The sequence below is a fragment of the Fukomys damarensis genome, unplaced genomic scaffold (genome assembly GCF_012274545.1).
Source record: "Fukomys damarensis isolate Sample0158 unplaced genomic scaffold, DMR_v1.0_HiC HiC_scaffold_25, whole genome shotgun sequence".
Classification (NCBI taxonomy): Eukaryota; Metazoa; Chordata; class Mammalia; order Rodentia; family Bathyergidae; genus Fukomys; species Fukomys damarensis.
Genome location: NW_022900937.1, coordinates 21,173,652 through 21,194,584, shown reverse-complemented (window position 1 = coordinate 21,194,584; position 20,933 = coordinate 21,173,652). Strand labels below are relative to the sequence as shown.

At 43.2% G+C, this 20,933-nt stretch overlaps 1 long non-coding RNA gene across 3 annotated transcripts in view; it reads right to left on the bottom strand.

The window, feature by feature from the left end:
* The window catches only part of LOC104864482, a 51,335-nt gene that overhangs the window by 12,206 nt on the left and 18,196 nt on the right, over positions 1-20,933 (bottom strand). Inside the window, exon 1 of one of the 3 annotated variants that reach the window (XR_780915.2) lies at positions 918-1,300. The exons of the other annotated variants lie outside the window; for them this stretch is intronic. This is a non-coding gene — a long non-coding RNA (uncharacterized LOC104864482). Of the gene's footprint in view, positions 1-917; positions 1,301-20,933 lie in introns of those variants that run through there. 3 annotated transcript variants of the gene reach the window in all.

Here is a 20,933-nt window from a genome sequence, read left to right as displayed (position 1 = left end):
GGCTACCTAGTGAATTCAAAGTCATCCTAGACTACATATCAAGACCCTGCCTCAAAAATCAAACCAAAAGGAAGTCCCGTGGGTTGTGCACCCACTACAAGCCAGGTTCCCTCCTAGGCACATTACAGAGAAAAGTGGATTCGTTCTCATGCCTTTGATGTGGGCTGGTCCTACAGAACAGGGTCCACCACAGGGGGCTGAGAGAGACTGTGCCTTCAAGCTCACTTCTTCAGGAAGTGACCTACTCTTGGGAGGAGATGGCTGGCTCTTCCCTGGACAGTCCTGGGTATTGTTCAGCTCAAGGGCAGTGCAGATTTAGAAGAGCGAGTCTGTCTTAAGTTGAATGTCCACAAAGGCAGGTCCTGAGAAGAGAACTCTGCTAGTGTGCTGGGCATGGTGGCACATACCTGTAATCCCAGCACTCGGGAGGCTAAGCAAGGTCGTGGGAAGCCCAAGGCCAGCCTGGGCTACACAGCAAGGCCTTGTCTCAAAGGAGGAGAGACAGAGAAATCCACTGGATACCACTTAATGTGATCTCAGCAAGCAAGTGTGGGGGGAGGTGGACAATAGAAGGGTGTGCTGGTCCGCTTTCTATTGCTGGGACAAAATGCCAGACACCCACAGTCTAAGGAGGAGAAGTTTATTTGGGTTCACTTTCAGAGGTTTCATTCTATCATCAGCTGTCTCCAAGGCATAAACACAGTGGTAGGAGAGGACAGTGGAGAAAAGCTGTTAACCTCATAGCAGCTGAAAAGACCCCATGAGGAAGAGGCCAGGGACCAGACAGAGTTCCTGAATTCAGACCTGCATGACCTGCTTCCTCCAACTAGGCCCTCTCTGAACAGCCTGTTGGTTCAGTTATGAAAATATTGACGGGTTAACCCCTCATGAGGTTAGTGCCCACACATTCTACCTACCGTCTGGGAGCCTATTAATCCACTCCTGCTGGCAGTCACGATTAACCCACACAGAGGTGTTAGGGAGTGGATCACCACTGTAGGCAGCTGGGGACACTGTAGGAGACCAGAACCTACCTCAGCCTTGCCCACTCACAGGGGTGCAGGAGGGACCTCAATCCACCAACTCCTGCCCCTCTTAAGGCTTAACTTAGAGCGGCTGGGCCTGAGCACTGTTGCTAGGCAACCTCTAGGCCAGAGGGTTACGGGGAGGGGTGGTGGTAGCGGCACAGAGTAACTCCTAAAGAGAGCCCCACTCTCTGCCAGAGGAGGAAAGAAAGAAAGCAGCATGAGAAAAGTGAAGGCAGCAGGAAAAACGTGTGGAGTCTGCCCAACATCAGAGACCAGACAGGGGCATTGGAAACTTGGGTCTTCAGGGGGAGACAGTACCCCTCCTGCCCCAATGGCTCTCAGGGCTCCACACGCACCCAGCTGTAGGGTGCAGGCAGAGAGTGTGCAGCTCTTCCTAAGCAATGCTGGCTTTTCCCAGTAAGGCTGTACAGTGGAAAAAGAGTGTGTGGCAGCCACATGCAGAATTCTTAAACAGGGAATCTGAAAAAAAGATGTCCTGGGACTCCAGCTGAGATTCTTCTGTCATTGAGGGCAGCATGATCCAGAGGCCAGGAGCAGGAGCTTTGGAGGGAGACCAACCCGGATCCAAGACCCAGCTCTATCCCTTAGTAACTATATTGTCTTAGATGAGTTTCTTCTTTTCACATTGCAGCTTCCTCTGCTACAAAAGCAGGTAAAGTAGTAAGAAACTTCTCATAGGGTTGCACTGAGAATTCAACGAGACAATGCTCTGATTACTGTGTTTGGCATATAGTAAATGCTCAATAAATCCCAGCTGTTCTTATTTCTCACTCATGCAGCAGATATTTCTGAAATCTCTTTCACATGCCAGGCTCTATTTCAGGAACCAGTGATACGTTTGTGAACTAGACCAAATTCTTGACATGAAATTTATATCCTATCATCTTAGAGACAGATAATAAACAACTAAATAAATTAATAACCATTACACGACTGAGGAATAAGAATGCACAGGAGCAAAGATGCAAAGATTCAGGGGTCAGCATTCTAGGGAACAGGTACCAGAACCAGGAATGCCATGAGTAACACAAGAATAAAATTAGTGACCTGAAAATCAGTAAGGCGAGGGTCACGAGAATAAGGAGAGAAGGTGACGAGGAAGAGAAAGTGACAGAGGCAGACAGATGAAGAGGGACCACCTTGGCTGCTTGGATTTCATTCTAAGTTTTGCACAAGACTGACAAGGTTTGATTTGCATTTTAAAGGTATCTCTTGAGAAGTCACGGACAGAATGGCCTAAGATAGGCAGAGAAGAACTGACCAGAGACCGAACCGTTGGGGTCCCTGAGAATTGTGGTTTCAGTTTTATGGTAGAGACCAAAGCCTAATTAGTATGGGTCAGAGAAAGAACAGAAAAGGGGGAAGTAAAAATAGTAGCAACAGTTGTTTTGGGACTTTCAGAGGCTATAAAGAGGACAAAAAAAAAATATGGAGAAGGAACAAAGCAGCAGGGGAGACATCTATTTCATTCTTACTTTTTAAATATAATAAGGGATGCTAGCACATGTTGGGATGACAGTGGGGTGAACTATTAGAAGTGGGAAAATCGATGATGCATGGAAAGATGTCAAGTCCTTCAGAAGGAAAGAGGAACAAGACCCTGCTCACCGGTGGTAACTTGCCCTGGGCTGGGGCAGCAGCAAGCCATCCTTTGTAACAGGAAGAAGTGCAAAGGGTTGAAATGTAGCTGCATGAAATATTCCTGGATACTTAGGGAAATGGCTTCTTTTCTCCAGAAAATTTCCAAACATTCAACTTAAGGACCTATTAAATGGCTCAGCCGGGGCTGGGGATTTTGTGCTGGCTGCCAAGCAATGATTTGGGGTTCACAGCCACCCCCAGGAGAGTGAAAACAGGGGACACGAGGTCAGAGGCAACATTCTTTCCCTATTCTGTAGGCCTTCAGTATATGCTGGATTGACTTGAGTTATGAGAAGCTAAAATCGTTTGTTGAGGATCTCCCTAAAAGATCTTTACAGATGAGACAGAAAACCATTAGTCTCGGGGAGAAATGTGTCCTCCACAGTCAGTACTGGACGCCTTTGAGCAACTCTGGCTGCAGCTGGGGAACACATGAGGGTGGGTCTCTGCCCTGCAAGAGTGGGGTTGGTCCACCGACTTGGCCTCTCCCGGCTATAGTGTGCCATCCCCTCAGCCCCCGTATGGATCATACTGAGTTAGATCTCCCTGCAGGGGGAGAGGTCATGGCTAGTCCTCTGCAGCCTCCCTCAGCTCCTTGGGCACTCAGCCAATGTGTGTCATTGCAAGCGTGGAACGGGTTCAGTGCTCACAGTCAGTAGAGATGGACAGCAGCTTCCACAGACAGTCAAGGGGTCCTCCACAGACCATGTCTCCTTATAGGCTCTTCACTAACACCTGGGACCTAGATTCGAGACTTCGGATACAGATGTTTGAAGTCAACAATGAGGAAAAGTTTCCATATTGGCTGCCTGAAGTTCTGGTGTGTTCTGCTGGTGATACGGCACTTCCTGCAGAGGTAATTGCAGGATCTTTAGTTTTCCTACGAGGCTCACAATGTTGGGAAGATGAGGATACTTTTCCCAAAAGTCATACCTCAGTCTGTCAGTCCTGCAGAGGCAGAAGGATGTGTTGAGTGTTTTTTTGTTTTTTTTCAAAGTTTGGACTTGAAGCCACTTACAACAAACAGGAAAGGCTACACTGGGACAACACCACTGAGGGATTCCTTGGTCCTATTCCACTGCTCAGTGGGGTGGGAATACCGTACTTTATTCTGAAAAGGCTTGAGGTATCATAGATCTGCCCCTTTCTCATCCATGGACTCTCTCTTCCCTCTTCTCTCTACTCCCTTGAGCCCTGTGGTCACCAGGATGCTCCCCTCCCTGCCACACGCCGAGTCCCACACTCCTTGGGCTTCTCTGGGGGCTGTCACACCCCCAGACTTCTCCCAAGGACGAGCCGAGAAGGGCTGAAGACACAGGCTGGAAGAGGAGGAAACCAGAAGATCAGCCCTCAGAGTCAAAGGTCTGTAAGAGAGTCGAATCTTCCAGAACTTCTAAATGTCCTCTTCTTAGTCAGACTCCAGTGCCATGCTCTCGTCTCCCCGGTGATATCTGCCAAGTGGGCAGAACGGGCTGAGGGTGGAGAAAGAGGTTGAGCCTGCCCAGAAGCTTGCACAGTGTGGTGGCTGTCTGAGAACCCAGAACTGAGTACGTGGTCAGTTGCTTTCTAACACCCTGCACAGCACATACAAACCAAGAATCTGCTTTTCTCTGTGGGATGGTCCAGAAAGGATAGCACACTTCCAAGCTATTCTGCCTACCACATTGGGGAGAAGGATCATAAGTGAGGAATGACCCCCAATTCCAGCTCAAGTTGATCTATGAAAGCAAACTGAACACATCAGGTTATGGAGCTTACTTTGCTCATAACCAATGCTCATAGGCATTAATTGATTGATGATATTAATATTAGCATATGTGCAGAAAGAATGTGTGGAAACCAGTTTGGGGTAGGTCAGCTAGGCATCTACAAAGAGCTCCACACAAAGCACTCCCTGGCCTACTACTGTTTTGAACTGTATCTGTGACCTCAGCTTGTCACAGTCATCTTTGTCCTGTCGTCTTCCTGTGGCTCAGGAGGTAAATACAAACATTTGTAGTGTCCCTGGCATGAATCCAGGCTGGGGATGTAGCTCTGTGGCAGGGTGCTTGCCCAACATGTGTAAGGCCTAGGGTTCAAGCTTTAGCACTGCCCAGCACTGGCCAAAACCACACAAAACCACGGTAGATCCAAATACTCCTCCTTTAGTGTAGCTCTTTTCCTTTTCCCATGATAGGTAAGTCAAGACTGAGATGGGGGTGGCCAGGAGCAAGGATCCTGGGACAGAAAACAAGGATGTCATGAGAGTCCATAGGAACACCAGGGACAGGACCAAGAGAACTGCCCAACCCCAAATCAAAACCCCCTTACCCTCCGGTTAGAGTTTTTACCAATAGGAAGAGGAATGTGGACAGTGTGTTAGAACCCTGCTATACAGCATGGATGGTTTATTTGTACCAGGGGGCCCCAAGGTCTCCCAGGTTTAGTGATGTGCCCAACACATAATCAGAGTCAACGCTAAGACTAATGATGGCAAAAGGGGACATAGCAAAATCAGGAAAGGAAAAAGTCAAGTGGGGAGAAATCCAGAGAAACCAAGGGCAAGCTCCCAAAAGTCTCCCAGCCAAGGCGCACAGGATGTGCTTAATTCCTCAGCAAGGGGCTTCTACCAGGGAAGCTCAGTAGAGACTCAGCGCTGGGGCGTGTTGAGGGGTGGTCACATGGGCACCCTCTGCCTAACAGGGACCAGAACTCCAGACTGCCAGCAGTAAAGGTGTTCAGCATAAATCACAGAGCAGACACAGTGATGGAGCCTTAGACGGCGGTTTGGTATCAATATTGAGAACTGTCTACTGGCCGAGTTTCCATGTGCCAGCCAAGGCCAACTGTGCAAACAGAACTTCCGGAGCATAGCAGTCTGGGTGGCTGTGGGAATTCTGCTCTGCACAGATGTACACAGTTAAAGTTGTGTCCTATGTAGAGTAATGGCATAAAGCTCTCATTCATGAGCACAGGCTCAAGTATTACTAAATCCTTTGCTTCCATCTTGAAGCCGGAGGATAAAGCAATCCTCCAAACATGATATGGGTGTATTTTTACCACTAGAAGGGCTCCAAATGCTACTTTCATCAAGACTCCAGGGCTCTGAGCTGGCAAAACAGAGCACAACCCAGTATCCACCCCTACATTCTGTCACTGCCTTCAGCCCTTCACTGACCTGGACTAACACAGTGTGCCCAACTCAGAGAGCTAAATATTGTCCACAAACTGTCCTGTTGTCATAATTGGCCAGAATGGCTTCCCAAATGCTGGTCCACAAACCTGGAGGGGTCGTCCTGGAGAACAGTTTCAGGGCACTGCCTTCTGCTTCCCCTGCTCTCCTTCCTCCACTCCAGCTCGGCCGACAGCTAGGACATCATCGGCCTGTTTTTGCCTTTCAGAAGCAACTGTCCTCCTCACTCAGGCTGGGTTATGTGAACTCTCTTACAGCAGTTACCTAAACAGCCTATGCTATGTGAACTTTACCACCTGGAAGTCAACTCTGGATTATGCAATGGTCATGACTCAGTTGCTCTCAGAACAGTGGAAATCCTAATTTTCAGCCCTGTTTCACATAGTAATGACTTTGCCTGGTTTATTTGCCTTTTCTGTTGGCAAAGAACAGAGTTCAGGGAAGTTCAATTGGTCCATTCAGGGAAGTCGGCTTTGGGTGCCCCTTTCATACCCATAATATCACGCCCGTGGGAATTCTCCTTCTGATATTTTTCCTCCAGATTTAGAATCTGGGCTGTCTGTGTGTGGGGCTGAGGGTGTTCAGGACAGATGACATCATGAAGCCCCACAGAAACAAACGTTCAGACTCTGTGCCTCATGAACTCAGTTTCGTGCCGTCTACTGGAATGGCATCTGGCCAGGCCATGGGGAGGGAGTTCCTATGATGTGTGGGTGGCAGTGCTGGCTTTCCTTTCACTGCACAGGAAGGGCTGGGCTGGAATTTGCTAGCAAGGACATCCAGAAATGGGCATGGAGCGCCAGTGCTCAAACCCACAGCAGGTGAGCACTTCAACTCCACCAGCAAATACGTGAGATACTGACGTCATCTTTCCATTCCACATCCCTCCCCCATCCTGCCTCCTCCTGTACCTCCAGAAGGGCATGGGATATTTTTAGCAAGAAAAATAAATGTCCTATAAAAATGAGCATAAAAATACCATACAGGGACAGGGCACCTTCGTGTCGGTTTCTGAGAGGTCCCTGGAGAGACTGTTAAATTAAATGGGCTTTGAAGTCAGCACTGGAGAAGAATGGTCTGCAAAGAGCTAGAGGGGAGAGAGGAAGAAGCTGGCCAGTGTGTCATTAAGGGGACTGTGGGGCCCGATTCCCAAGGTGCACCACGTGCCCACTTCGTGATCATAGGACTACTTCATTGGCCCAATCCCATGACCTTCCCTGGCCTTTCTATGACACTGGGCACTTCCTCCCTGGCCTGGGTGTGTGGGATTCTCCTATTTTCATATTCTTCCTATATCTCTACCTCAGGCTGAACAGAATAAGCCTGGTTTTCCTCCCCAAACCCACTTGTCTCCTTCTCTCCCCCGTCTGTTAAAGGTGTTTTTGATACTTCAGTCCCACACCCAGGAGTCCTCCCTGACTTCTTCTCACCAATCCCTGGCAAATCCTGTTGGCTCAACTTTCCAAGCCCATTGGCCCCTTTTCTCTACCTGCTCTGCTCCCACCTGGCCCATGGCCCATCATCGACCACCTGGGACATGGAATTGGCTTCCTGCTTTTCCCTCACCCCTCCATGCTGCCCTTGCCCTGCAGACATGGGTTCTAAACCCAGGAAATAGATCTGTGCTCTGAGAATAAAAAGGAGGTGATGTCAGGATTGGAGATGTCCAGTCCTGCATAGAGGGGAAACCTGAGTCCTTTTGTGTCCTTGGGGCCTCCTGGGGTCCAGCTCTTCTTAAGGCTCCCCTCTCCCTCAGCTGCAGAGTCAGCCCCTGCAGCCATGCAGGCTTGGTGCCGGATCTCACGTCCACCAGGGCCCCACCCTGGCTGTTCCTTCTCTAGAAGTGCTTGTCCCTCAGGGGTCCTCATGGCTCCATCCTTCCACTTTCTTCAGGTCTTTACTCAAAATGTCATTTTCTTGGTCATTCCATCGAAAACTGCAACTGATACTTTGTTTCTTCCTTTATTTCTGTCCTAGCACTCATCACCAACCAACCCACCACCAAAGTAAACTTAGGGACCTTGTTTAGTACTCTCTTCCCATGAGCGCGTGGCTTCCTGTCACTTGTTTGCTTGCTTGTTTTTGTGGTTGTGCCCCAGCAGCCTCTGTTACTGAAGAGAGAGTGAATGTGAGACCGAGCTCTCTGCTGAGATCCACACCACTGCCTGTGCCCCTGCTGTAACAGGCTGCCGGGCCTTGTGCTGCTTTCTTGGTGGTGTGACCATGTCACTCAGCCTCTGCTCCGTCAGCAGAACCATGACAGACCTCTCAGCACCATCTGAGGGACGTGGCTTCCACACACGCCAGGCCTCGACTTCCGCTTTTGTGAAGAATGCTCAAAACACCAGCTTCTCCCAGTGGGAAGGATGAGGTAACCTCTCTGTCACATTTCCCTGCTGTGTTTGTGCCTTTCTGGATTCCACGGTGGCTGCCAGATTCTCTCGGAGGGTCTCTGAGGGATCTGCTTCCTCACTGAGCAACCAGCTTCAGCCAAGTCTGTACCGTTTCCTCAGGTTCAAAATCTCTGAGTTCCTTCTGAAGGGGAAACATTTATTGAAGCCAGCCAGGCAGGGTTAAAGACAGTCACTTCATGCTGCCAGCTCTAGTGGGGGACTTGTTCACAGGAGCCGAGCAGAGATGCACGTGTGTGGTCAGCTCACCAGCTGGATTGCCGGAGCCCTGTGGAGACCTCCCTAGGCTCCTCCTTGTCCCTCAGCGTCATGGATGCTCTTCCCTTCCCCTCTCCACTCATCCACGAACCACACCAATCAGCACCATAGGGAGGCTTGTTGGAAGCCCGTGTGCCCTTCCCTGAAGTGGGCTTAGTAGCTGCCCCTCCACTGAGACCACATCCTGTGCTTCCCATGCAATGGCCTCTGCCTGGAACATGAGCAGAACCATGCCCTGTCCACCTGGGTGAACCCAGTGCCTCATATGAATATTTGGTACATGGTAGGTGTGGGATCGGCACTTTCTGAATGCATGCTTCAGTGCTAAGTGGGAAGATGGGAGGCTTAATATGTAAAGGAGGAAATGCAGCACTCCACCAGCCCCAGTGGAGCTGACAAGGGCCTAAGAAGAGGGTAAGGCTGGTTGCTGAAGCACAGCCCCCCACAGCCTGAGCTCGGTCCTGTCCTTCTCTCCCCACACACACGTTCTCTCTGAGCTGCCTCGCCCAAACCGCTGGCTTCCATTCCCATCCGAGTGTCACGGACTCCCACAGCAAACCTGAATTCTATGCCAAAATTAAGACAAACTTTTCCAACAATGTGTTTCTTGCCTATGGCTTTTCCATCTGAAGTTTTACAATTACTGCTTCATCCAGGAGAAGGCATACTGACTGGATTCAGGGAGTGTTCGCCTTCCAGGAACAAGCAACTTTTCCCAATGGTTACACAGTGCGCAAGTTTGGGTTCTGAACCTCCACTGCTGGGCAACTCCTGCTGCATTCTGTTCTAGAAACACTTGGGGTCCAGGAGTGTAGCTCAGTGGTACAGTGTTTGTCTAGCAGGTGCAAGACCCTGGAGTCAATCCTCAGCATACTTGCATGCATGCACCTGCACACACACACACACACACACACACACACACACACACACAGATTCAAAGGAAAATGTATCCCTATTGCCACGGAGAGGTGGCACACAGTGACAGAAGACAGAGAAGCCGAGTTAAAGTTACACTGTCTTGCAATGTAGCAGAAAATGTAAATACCCAGAGGCTGGACGTGTGAGGTAGGTGTGGGGAACTTCTGGCCTTTAGTTCCTGGCTTCATTTTCATCCAACCTTTAGCAAAGATGACAACCTATGGTTACATTAATGAAGAGAGATTCTTATCAGCCAGCTATCACGCCTTCTGGAAATTACCCAGAGCTAGTTGGAAGGTGCCTGGGTGGTGAGACATTTTACAAGCACACTCGCGTTCTCCTCCATGAATCAGAATTCACTTGGGCTTCTTTCCTTTCAAATCAACTCTCTTTCTGAAATGCCTGAGGACTCTCTGGTAACTGCACTGTCAGAGGGGAAGGGTTTTACTTTCCACCCTTGTTTTACACTGTTGACTGAAGTCGTAAAGTCACAGGACATGAGGCGGGGAGCCCCTTAGAGATTATCTGCTCTGGCCTCCTCATTTTACAGGTGAGGAAACTGTCAGAGGGACTTTGATTTTGAACTTTATGAGACCTATTTGTGCTGACATGATTGATTGCTCTGTTGCTGAGACTGATTTGCGAGGGAAGTATGAAAAAAGCACCAGTGTTCTCCCTGATGGGAGGGCAAGGAGGTATCAGCCCTACTGTTCTAACCTCCTGTTCACTGCCACTGGATACAGTATAACACAACATTTCACTACCTGGTCTAAGCCTGCCAGGCCCAGTAGATGCAGCTGTGAGATGTCACTTCCCTCTCAGGGAGGAAATCAGACTCATCAGAGGTCCCTTCCTACCAACAGAAAGACTGGAGATCACTGAAGCCAACATTCAGAAAGTCAGCAGCACCCACTGTTCCCCAAGTTTCTCTCCAGTTCTGGCTGGTGGCATTTCTCGAAATGAGAGGCCTCCCTCCTCTATGGAGCAGGGACTGAGCCTGGCCAAAGAAGGTTCCTTGGCGGCGAGGCACGGCTTATTTGGGAGCTGTGCACATCTTAGGCTGTGACACAGGGAAAAGACACCAAGTTCATAGCCAGAGAAGCAAGATCCAAACCTGTTTGCAGAACCAATGGATAAGACCAGGAGAAGAAAACTGGTCTCACATAGCTCTGACTGGCAGTGCCTACATGTAGGACTGTCCCAAGGGGAGTTGTAAGGGACACCACCATAGATCAGGGATGGTAGCATTAGGCCTCTAATGGGAGAGGCAGTGAGCATACTATGACTTTTCTTTTCCTTTTTGATTTAGCTTTATTTCTCCCAAGAATGACATGCATACAATTTAAAAAATCAACTAATGCTTCCAAGGTTTTTAATGCAAAACATCAGGCCTCTTCCATAACCTTGCCAGCGGGCTCCCTCTCCTCTTTGAAGAAACCATGTTAACAATAAACTTTAGTTAGAGAATGTTGTGAAAATATTAAAGTATGGCCATTATTCTGAGAAAAAAAATATGGGTGATTTGAGAGTAAAAGCAAGAAGCTAGAGCCAGGGATTTAGCTCAATGTTTCCACCACCTGCCTTCCAAGTGCAAGGTCCCAAGTTCAATCCCCGGTAAAGAAGAAGAAAGTAGAAAGAAGAAAGAAGAAAGAAGAAGAAGAAGCTATTGGCACCAGTTAGACTATATAAATGAAATATAAACTTGCTTTGTAATCCATACAGGATGGCATGGATTAAATAGATTGAAAGGGGGGGTGTTGAATGGTAAACACTATTCACACACCAGAGAAAAAACCCTGAAATGAAGATATGACCATCAGGAAGGAATAAGAGGGTATCTTAGCAGTGGTATGTATGGGGTGTCAGTCCTAGTTACTGGGGGGTTGGAATTGGTTAAAGTATCTGAGACGTCGTATTATCTCAGCTCAAGTGATGAGTCCAGGATTACTTTACCTAAAGTGGGGGCTAAAACGTAGCTGGACCAGGCAGCATGTGGGGCTGTCACAGAGGGCAGGTCTGGGATGTGTCCATCAGGGGCTGGTCCTGTCCACTTGCCGATGGTGGGGGCAGTCCAGGTGCAGGAACCCAGAAGGGACCTGGATGTCTGGGGGCTGGGGGAACTTGGACCTACTGCCACTACCAAGGCTGTGTAGATCCCCTCCCCTGAGATGGCCCTGCCTCTGTGTGGGCTGCAGGGAGGCTGAGAATGGTGGCGCCGACTACATCTTCTGCCCTTGCTCAGAGGAACAGACATCTCTTCTTTTCTAGTTCTTAATAGGGTGAATTAAGTTGATTGATTTTTTTCAAAAGTTACGTCATTCTTATACTCAGGGATGAAATGCACATGATCATGATGAATCATTGGATTTGATACACTGAAATACTGTTCAGAATTTTTGTGTCCAATTTTGTAAGGGAGTTTGGGCTGGAATTTTCTTTTATAGTGGTTTTGGTATCTTTAAGTCATGTCAAGTCAATATTTGAAAAATGAGTTGAGAAGTATTTCCTCTTTGATTTTCTGGAAGAGTTTGTGTAGAGCTAATATTATTTCTTTCTTAAAAATTCCATAGAACTTACTAGTGATGCCATCTAAGCCTGGGGTTTCTCTTTGTGTAAAGGATTGTAAGTAAAAGTCCAGTTATTTTATTGGATATGGGATATATTTGGTTAATGTATTTCTTGTTTAATGAGATTTAGTAGTTTTTGTATTTCAACCAATTGTTCCATTTCATGTAAATTGCTGAATCTGTGTGTGTAGAGTTTCTTATCCTTTTATGTCTGTAGAAACTGTAATTATGTCTCTTCCCGCTTCTTGACATTGCTAAGTTGTGTCTTCTTTCTCTCTCAGTTGACTAGTGATTTATCAATTTTATTGATTTTTAAAAAACCAAGGGTTTGGTTTTTCAATGCTTCTGAGGTTTTTAATTTGGTCTACTTTTTTCTACTTACGGTGAAAAGTAAGACTACTGAGACCTCTATGTATTTCTTCTAAGCATTATTTTATCTGCTTATTTTGATATATTGTTTTCATATTTATCCAGTTCAAAATACTTTGTAATTTCATGTATATGGATTAGTTTCAAAATATTTGTTGTTTCCACGTATTTTTATCTCATTTTAAAAAATGTAATACCATTGGAGTTAGGGAGCATACTTTGAGTGAGCTGAAGTGTTTTCAATTTATAAAAACTTTTTTTTTCTCAGAATATTGTCTATCTTTGTATATCTTCCCTACAAACTTGAAAAGAATGTGTATTATGTAAGAGGGTGGGGCACACCATAAAGGCTAATATGGAAATGGTTTGATTTACAGTGTTTATTGTGTTTATCGAGTCCTCTGGACTTTAATTTTCTACTTGTGCTACCAATCATTGAGATTTTGAAAACCTTCACTGTAATTATAACTCTGTCAGTTTCTCTTTTCTGGTCAGTTTGGTCTTACTCTACACATTTTGGTCAACCGTTCTTCATACAAACACTTAGAACTGCTCTGTCCGTTATAATTACGGAATGCCCCCTTTTGTCCTTCTTAATATTATCTACTCTGAAATCTACTTTGTCTGGTATTGGTAGAGCTACTGAAACTTTATTTTGATCAGTATTTTCTTGATATCCCTTTTCCATTCTTTTGCTTTTAATCTATTGTATTTCTACATTCAAAGTGGATTGCTTATAAACATCATAAAGTTAGGTATTGTTTTATTATTTGATGTGACAATTTCTGCCTTTTTAATCCGGTGTTTGTACTATTTTCTGGCCCCCTAATGCTGCTGGTTATATGGCTCCACCTTCCTGTTTGATTTCCATTTACCTCATTTATTATTTGGGGGCCTTTTGTTATTTTATTGACTTCTTTTGAATTAGTTGAATATTTTAATGAATACTTTCTTTTTGGTTTTGAGGGCCTATTAGTTATAACTGTTTTTATCACTGCAGCCGTTTTAGATTTTATAGTTGAGCACTAATTTCACAGTGTACATGCAAAGATATGACCTATATGCACACTAAAATACATATGTATATGTCTGTACATGTATATAGTTGCTCCTCAGCACTTACCGGGCAGGGGTGAGGCAGGGAGGTTCCAGGATCTTTTACGAATACTCAAATTCAGAGATAATCAAGCCTCTATCATAAAACAGTGCAGTATGAGCATTTAATGTATGAATGTCCTCTCCTATAGGTTGAATCATCTCTGCATTATTTATACTACCGAATACAGTGGAACTGCTACGTCAGTAGTTATTATTCTGCATTGTTTAGGAAATAAATGACAAGAGAAAAAAGTATGTACATGTTTAGTACAGACAGTTTTTTCTTTCCAGAATACTTTCTATTGTGGTTGGTTGAATGCACAGAGGCAGAACCGCAGACATCCAGGGCCAATGTACACACACACACACACACACACACACACACACGCGTGCGCATGCACACGCACATCTTGAAGCACTTTGCTCTGCCTGCACCGCTTAGCATTCAGCAAGAGACGGAGGGAGGCGTGTTCCCCTCCCTTGTCCTCCACCCCATGGCTCTCAGCCCCTGCGGACTGCCTGCCTGAACTCAGCTCTGTCCCTGGCTCCAAGAGGCCTGTGTGGGGCTGGGGGCTTCTGCCCAGTTCTGCACACACTGTGGCTCCAGGCAGAAAGCCACAGCCATGCAGGACTCCTCCCGTCTTCTTCCCTCTTCTCTCCAATCACGGACTTGCTCTCCTTGACACCTATTACTTTAAAATAATGGTGCTACATACTTTTCCCTGCTTTTCTCATTGTTTGGGGTAGGAGAATAAATCTGATTCCATGATTTTTTTTTAATTTAGGTTTTTTTCTTGAGACCGGGTCTCCCTATGTAGTCCAGGCTGGCCTCTCACTGGCAGCCACCTCCTGCCTCAGTCTTCCAAATGCCTGCACTACATTTGGCTCCTCCATGAGCCAAATAATGCTCTTTTGGATTCATTCAACTGATATTTATAAAGATTTTTGTTTTTATAAGATGACATATATATATAGAGAAGTGAATTTCATCTATGCAAGTCAATATATATGTATATGTATATATATATATATATATACACACACACACACACACACACGTGTGTGTGTATTTTTCTTACTTGGTTTTTTCTCCAAGGCCTCATACAATTTTAAAATGTGCTGAGGAGATTTTGCTCTTTTTCTTTTTTCTTGAATAAGTCTAGCTTTTTTATTATGTTCTTCCCATTCCTTGGCACATGTTTGTGTTTTTTGCTAATACTCCTACCATAAAATTAGAATACTGCAGATACTGTCTGTTGTAGAGAACCACAGATTATTTTAATGACAAATATTTTCTGCTCACTCCCACAAAACCAGTTTCAATCCAATTGAGTTTGTGCAACTTTTATCCAGAAAAGTTGCACCTGGAAAACATTCTGGGCTTCACTATTTTGGAAAAGGGGAAGTTTTCAATGACTATTTCACCTCTTCAATGTTTGCTTATCTATTTGATATTTATATTTTTTGGCCCACTGAGCATGTTTTTTTAAATCTCAGCAATACAGCTGCTCCTCAGCCAGATACACAGTGTGGCCTCCCGGCAGCAGCCTTCCTGGTGGGTCAGGGGTTTAGGTCTGCTTAGTCAATGCCTGTGCTCTATCTGTTGCTGAGTCATTTAAATACTACCATCAAGAATAAAACCTTCCTGGCCAGGTGTGGTGGTACACGCCTGTAATCTCAGCACTCTGGAGGCTGAGGCAGGAGGAGTACTGAGCTCAAGGCCAGAATGGGCAACATAGTGAATTCAAGGCCAGCCTGAACTACATAGTGCTATATATTGAGACCCTGTCTCAAAAAAAACAAAAACAAAACAAAACAAAAAAACACAAAAAATAGAATAAAATCTAATCTTTCCACTACATTAACATAGTTATTAATAATATTCTTCTATTATTTTTAAAATTTCTTTTCTTTTCTTTTCTTTTTTTTTTTTTTTTTTTTGTTTTCAGGGTAAGGGATTGAACTCAAGACCTTGTACTTGGGAGGCAGGTGGTGGCACCACTGAGCTAAAACCCCAGCCCTTTAAAATTTCTTATACATCTGCTATATTTCCCTTTTATCATTCTGAGTTTTAATTTATATTTTTCTTTTACCTTGACCAGTCTTTCCAGAAGATGATTTTATCTTTTTACAAGGCAACTTTTAATTTTTTGATCTTCATTACTGTTTGTTAATTATTATATATTGTATTATTGTTTTTCTTGTTTTTTAGTTTGATTTCTGCTCTATTTTCTTTCTAATTTTTAATTGCCCTAATCTTTTCTTCCATCCTGAATTAAACACTTAGCTCATTAACTTTCAATCTTTATTGATTTCTGATAAATTTACTTAAGTTTATAAACATTCCTCTAAAAACTATTTTAGCTGTGTCCATATATTTTGGCTTAAAATGCTTTCAGTTTAGTCTATTTTCTCTAATACCTTCATGAGGCCTTGTTTAATCTAAAGATTACCTAACTGTAGGCTATTTCAAATCTAGACTTTTGGATTTTAAAAAAAATTATTATCAAGACCTGTGAAACCAGGCTTAATAACAAATACCTGTAATCCTAGCACTCTGGGAGGCTGAGGCAGGAGGATTGAAAGTTCAAGCCTAGACTTGGCAAGCCTTATGGACTTAGGGAGACCCTGTTTCAAAATTTAAGAGAATAGGGGTCTGCGACTTCCCCAACTGCGTACCACCAGATCCAGTAAAGAAGGTAGCCATGTGGGCGCCCTTGAAACACCCCCACGACCTGATCCCCCCCACCCCCGTTCTCAAACCTCTGGATTGGGCCAGTCCTTCGACCCACTCTGCAGAGGCATAGGTGGTCATGAAGGGTATTTTTCTGAGCTCCCAACTTTGAACATCTTTAAAGAAAAGGCAGGGGAAACCTGTAACAGAACTGAGTGGAGTTCAACCCTGTGGGTCGGGAAATTCAAATTAGGCCTTGTGGACTGAGGTCTGTCTGAGTTGCGGGGACCTGCCATTGGCTAGCTGAGATCAGGGGATTTGGTTCTGCATATGGCTGTACACGTGGTATAATATGAGAACAGAGACATAGTCTGAAAGAGGCCCTTCAAATTCTTTTTTTTCTTTTCCTTATTCCACCCTACAATTTCTTTCTTTTGTCTGTCCTCTCTCTCCAACTCAGTCTCTTGCTCCACCATATTATCCCTCACCTCCCTTTTTATTCCTGTTCCTGCCCTAACTCAGACTTCTTCTTTTATCATTTTTTCTTTTTTTTTTCTTTATGTTCTTTTCTCCTGTCATTTTAACTCATTCATGGCTCCATAGCTTCAAGGGAAGGTGAGCCCATTACTGTTAAGGGGATATATTCCTGTCCTTATTCCTGCACTCTGTCTATCCCCTTTGAAGTTAATAGTTTTGTAAAGATAATATGGTCATTCTGCGTCCTCTGGCTTCACTTGAAACCTTCTCCAATTCTTTCACTTATCTACTCCTCTTGTCCTAACTCAGTCTAAGCCCCCATCCTAAATAGTAAAGATGCTATATTGAAAAGCATATTCACTGCAAATATATTTTGGGCTCCTTCTTGATATTAATTTCATTCACATGGTTTAAAGGTGATAGATTAATGACTACCACAAGTGGTCAATTTGCAAGCTGTGCTTGATCCTATTGGGCTGCTGATGTAACAATTGGGATAAAGGATTGTGATTGATTTAATGAGTTGTTTTCTCCAATATTATGAAAATAAAGATGTCTATGAGTCATTAGAAATTCAAAAGCTAAAATGCAACTATATGAGGAAGATTTAAGTAATAAACCCAGAAACTAAACCAAGGATAACACAACAACAAAAATAAAAATGAGAAAACACTTAAGCAAGACACAAAGACAGACTTCCAGTTCACCAATGGCAAACAGTAGGGCAAATGAGGATGAAAAGTCTGATAGTGAACCAGCAGGACACCCTGGACCCATAGCACAGGAAGTAACAAAACAGATCAATCAGGCTCTAGAAAAATTCAAATCAGAAATAATTTCCCAGTTAACCATAGAGATGGTGAGCAAAATGGAAGTCATGATTTGAGACTCTAGAAAAGAAACTGACAAAAAAATAGATGAGCTCAAGACCATGATAGAAGCCATGAAGACTCAGCATAAGAAAGTAATGGAAACAATGAATGCCCAACAGAGAAAAGAAATGGAATCCATAAAACAGATTCAAACAGATCTCCAGGAGATTAAAAACTATTGAAAGTATCTGCAACAGAATAAACGATTGAGAAGATAGAATTTCATATATAAAAGATAGGATTGCAGTCAGTGACTGTGAAAAAAGAGGTCTCTTAAAAACAGTAAGGGATCATGAGAAATCTATCCAACAAGTTCTAGACGATGCAAAGAAAAATAACATAAGACTGATAGGAATCCATGAAATACCAGGAGAAAACACAAATGACTTAAAAAAGCTCTTTACAGAATTAATGACAGAAAACTTTCCAAACAGAAGGGAGGAATTAGACATACAGATAAGTGAGGCAGACAGAACTCCAACTAACCATGATCAAAAAAAATCTACACCTAGACATATAATGATCAAGATCCCAGAAACCCAACAGAAGAACAAAATACTACAAGCAGTAAGAGAAAAGAAACAAATCACATGCAAAGGAAAGCCCATTAGAATCACAGCAGACTTCTCAACACAAACCCTTAGGTCAAGGAGAGCCTGGAGTGAGGTATTTCAAGTCCTAAAAGAAAACAATCTCCAACCTAGACTAATGTATCCTACAAAACTCTCTTTCAAAATAGATGGCGAAATAAGATACTTCCACAACAAAGAACACCTAAGAAACTTCATGAACACCAAACCAGCACTACAAGGAATTCTAAACAATATCCTAGAAAAGGACAATGAAGGCAACAACACCATGAGGCCCAACAGAGCAAATCAAATAGGCAAGGCAAGAAACTAAAAGGAGAGTGGAGAAAAAGTAAAAAGAGTCAACAAAAGGACAATAACATGACAATAATACATCAGAACATATCAGTTATAACCATCAATGTTAATGGCCTCAATTCACCAATCAAGAGAAATAGACTGGCAGAATGGATTAAGAAGCAAAATCCAACAATATGTTGTATACAAGAAACACACCTAGTGCAAAAGGAAGCCCATAGACTTAAAGTGAAAGGATGGAAAACAATTCTTCACGCATCAGGAGCCCAGAAAAAAGCAGGGGTAGCAATCTTATTCACAGACAAAGTAAATTTCAAACCAAAACTCATTAAGAGAGACAAAGAAGGCCACTACATCCTTATAAAGGGAACAACTCAAGAGGAAGAGATGACAATCATAAACATATATGCACCAAATATAAATGCCCCGAACTATATAAAACAAATATTAAGTAACATGAAAAATCAAATAAGCACTAATACAATTTTAGTGGGGGATTTAAATACCCCACTATCACAAATTGACAGATCATCTAGGCAGAAAATCAACAACGAAATAATAGAACTGAACCAAGCTCTGGAACATATGGACTTAATAGATGCTTATAGAGTATTCCACCCCACAAAATCAGAATATACATTCTTTTCAGCTGCACATGGATCATTCTCCAAGATAAACCACATATTGGCTCATAGAACAGGTCTGAATAAATGCAAAAGAATTGAAGTCATCCCCTGTATATTATCAGATCATAGTGCAATCAAGCTGGAGATCAATAGCACAAGAAACTGTAGGAACTTCACAAGCACATGGAAACTGAACAACACTCTCCTGAATAATCAATGGATTACAGAGGAAATTAAAGAATAAATTAGACAGTTTTTACAAATAAATGAAAATACCAATACAACATACAGGAATCTATGGGACATAATGAAAGCAGTTCTAAGTGGAAAATTCATAGCACTGAATGCCCACACTAGGAAAACAGAGCGAGTTCAAATAAACAACTTAAGGATGAATCTTAGACTCCTAGAAAAACAAGAGCAAGAAAAACACAAAGCTCAAACAAGAGAGGAAATTATAAAGATTCAAGCAGAAATCAATGCAATGGAAACTAAGAAAATGATACAAAAAATAAATGAAACAAAGAGTTGGTTTTTTGAAAGAATATATAAAATTGACAAACCCTTAGCTAATCTTATCCAAAAAAGGAAAGAAAAGGCTCAGATCCATGCGATCAGGAATGAAAAAGGCAAAGTCACAACAGATCCAATAGAAATCCAGAGGATCATGAATACCTAGTTTGAAAACCTGTACTCCAATAAAATGGAAAACACAGAAGAAATGGACAGATTTCTAGATACTTATGAATTACCAAAGTTGAACAAAAAAGATAAAAACATTTTAAACATCCCAATTACAATCAGTGAAATTGAAAATGTAATTAAAAATTTACCAACAAGAGCCCAGGCCCCTATGGATTCACTGCTGAATTTTACAAGACATTTAGAGAAGAACTACTGCCATTATTCTTCAAACTTTTCAATGAAATTGAAAGGGAAGCTATACTTCCAAATTCATTCCTGGAAGCAAGTATCACTTTGATTCCCAAACCAGGGAAAGATGCAACTAAAAAAGAGAACTACAGGCCAATCTCCTTAATGAATATAGATGCAAAAATCCTTAATAAGATACTAGCAAACAGAATACAGAGGATTATCAAGAAGATCATACATCCTGACCAAGTTCAGATTTATTCCAGGGATGCAAGGGTGGTTCAACATATGTAAGTCAATAAATGTAATACATTATATTAACAAAGTCTAGGACAAAAATCATATGATCCTCTCAACAGATGCAGAAAAAGCATTTGACAAAATTCAACACCCATTCATGATAAAAACCCTGCATAAAACTGGAATAGATGGTCTATATCTCAACTTAATAAAGGCTATTTAAACCAACAGCCAACATCATATGAAATGGCCAAAAACTGAAAACCTTCATGTTAAAATCAGGAACAAGACAAGGATGCCCACTATCACCACTCCTCTTTGTATAGTTCTGGAAACATTAGCCACAGCAATTAGACAAGAGAAAGAAATTAAAGCAATAAAGATAGGAAAGGAAGAAGTTAAACTGTCATTATTTGCTGATGATATGATACTCTACATTGAAGACCCAAAAAACTCCACCAAAAGGCTTCTAGACTTAATTGACAGATTCAGTAGAGTAGCTGGATACAAGGTCAACACCTAAAAATCAATAGCCTTCTTATACACAAATAACAGACTCACTGAGAGAGAAATAAGGGAAAAAATTCCTTTTACTAGCATCAAAAAAAATGAATTATCTAGGAGTCAATCTAACAAAAGAAGCAAAAGATCTCTACACTGAAAACTATAGCACTCCGAAAAAAGAAATTGAAGAGGATATAAAAAAAATGGAAAGATATCCCCTGCTCCTGGGTAGGAAGAATTAACATAGTGAAAATGGCCATACTACCAAAACTGCTATACAGATTCAATGCAATATGC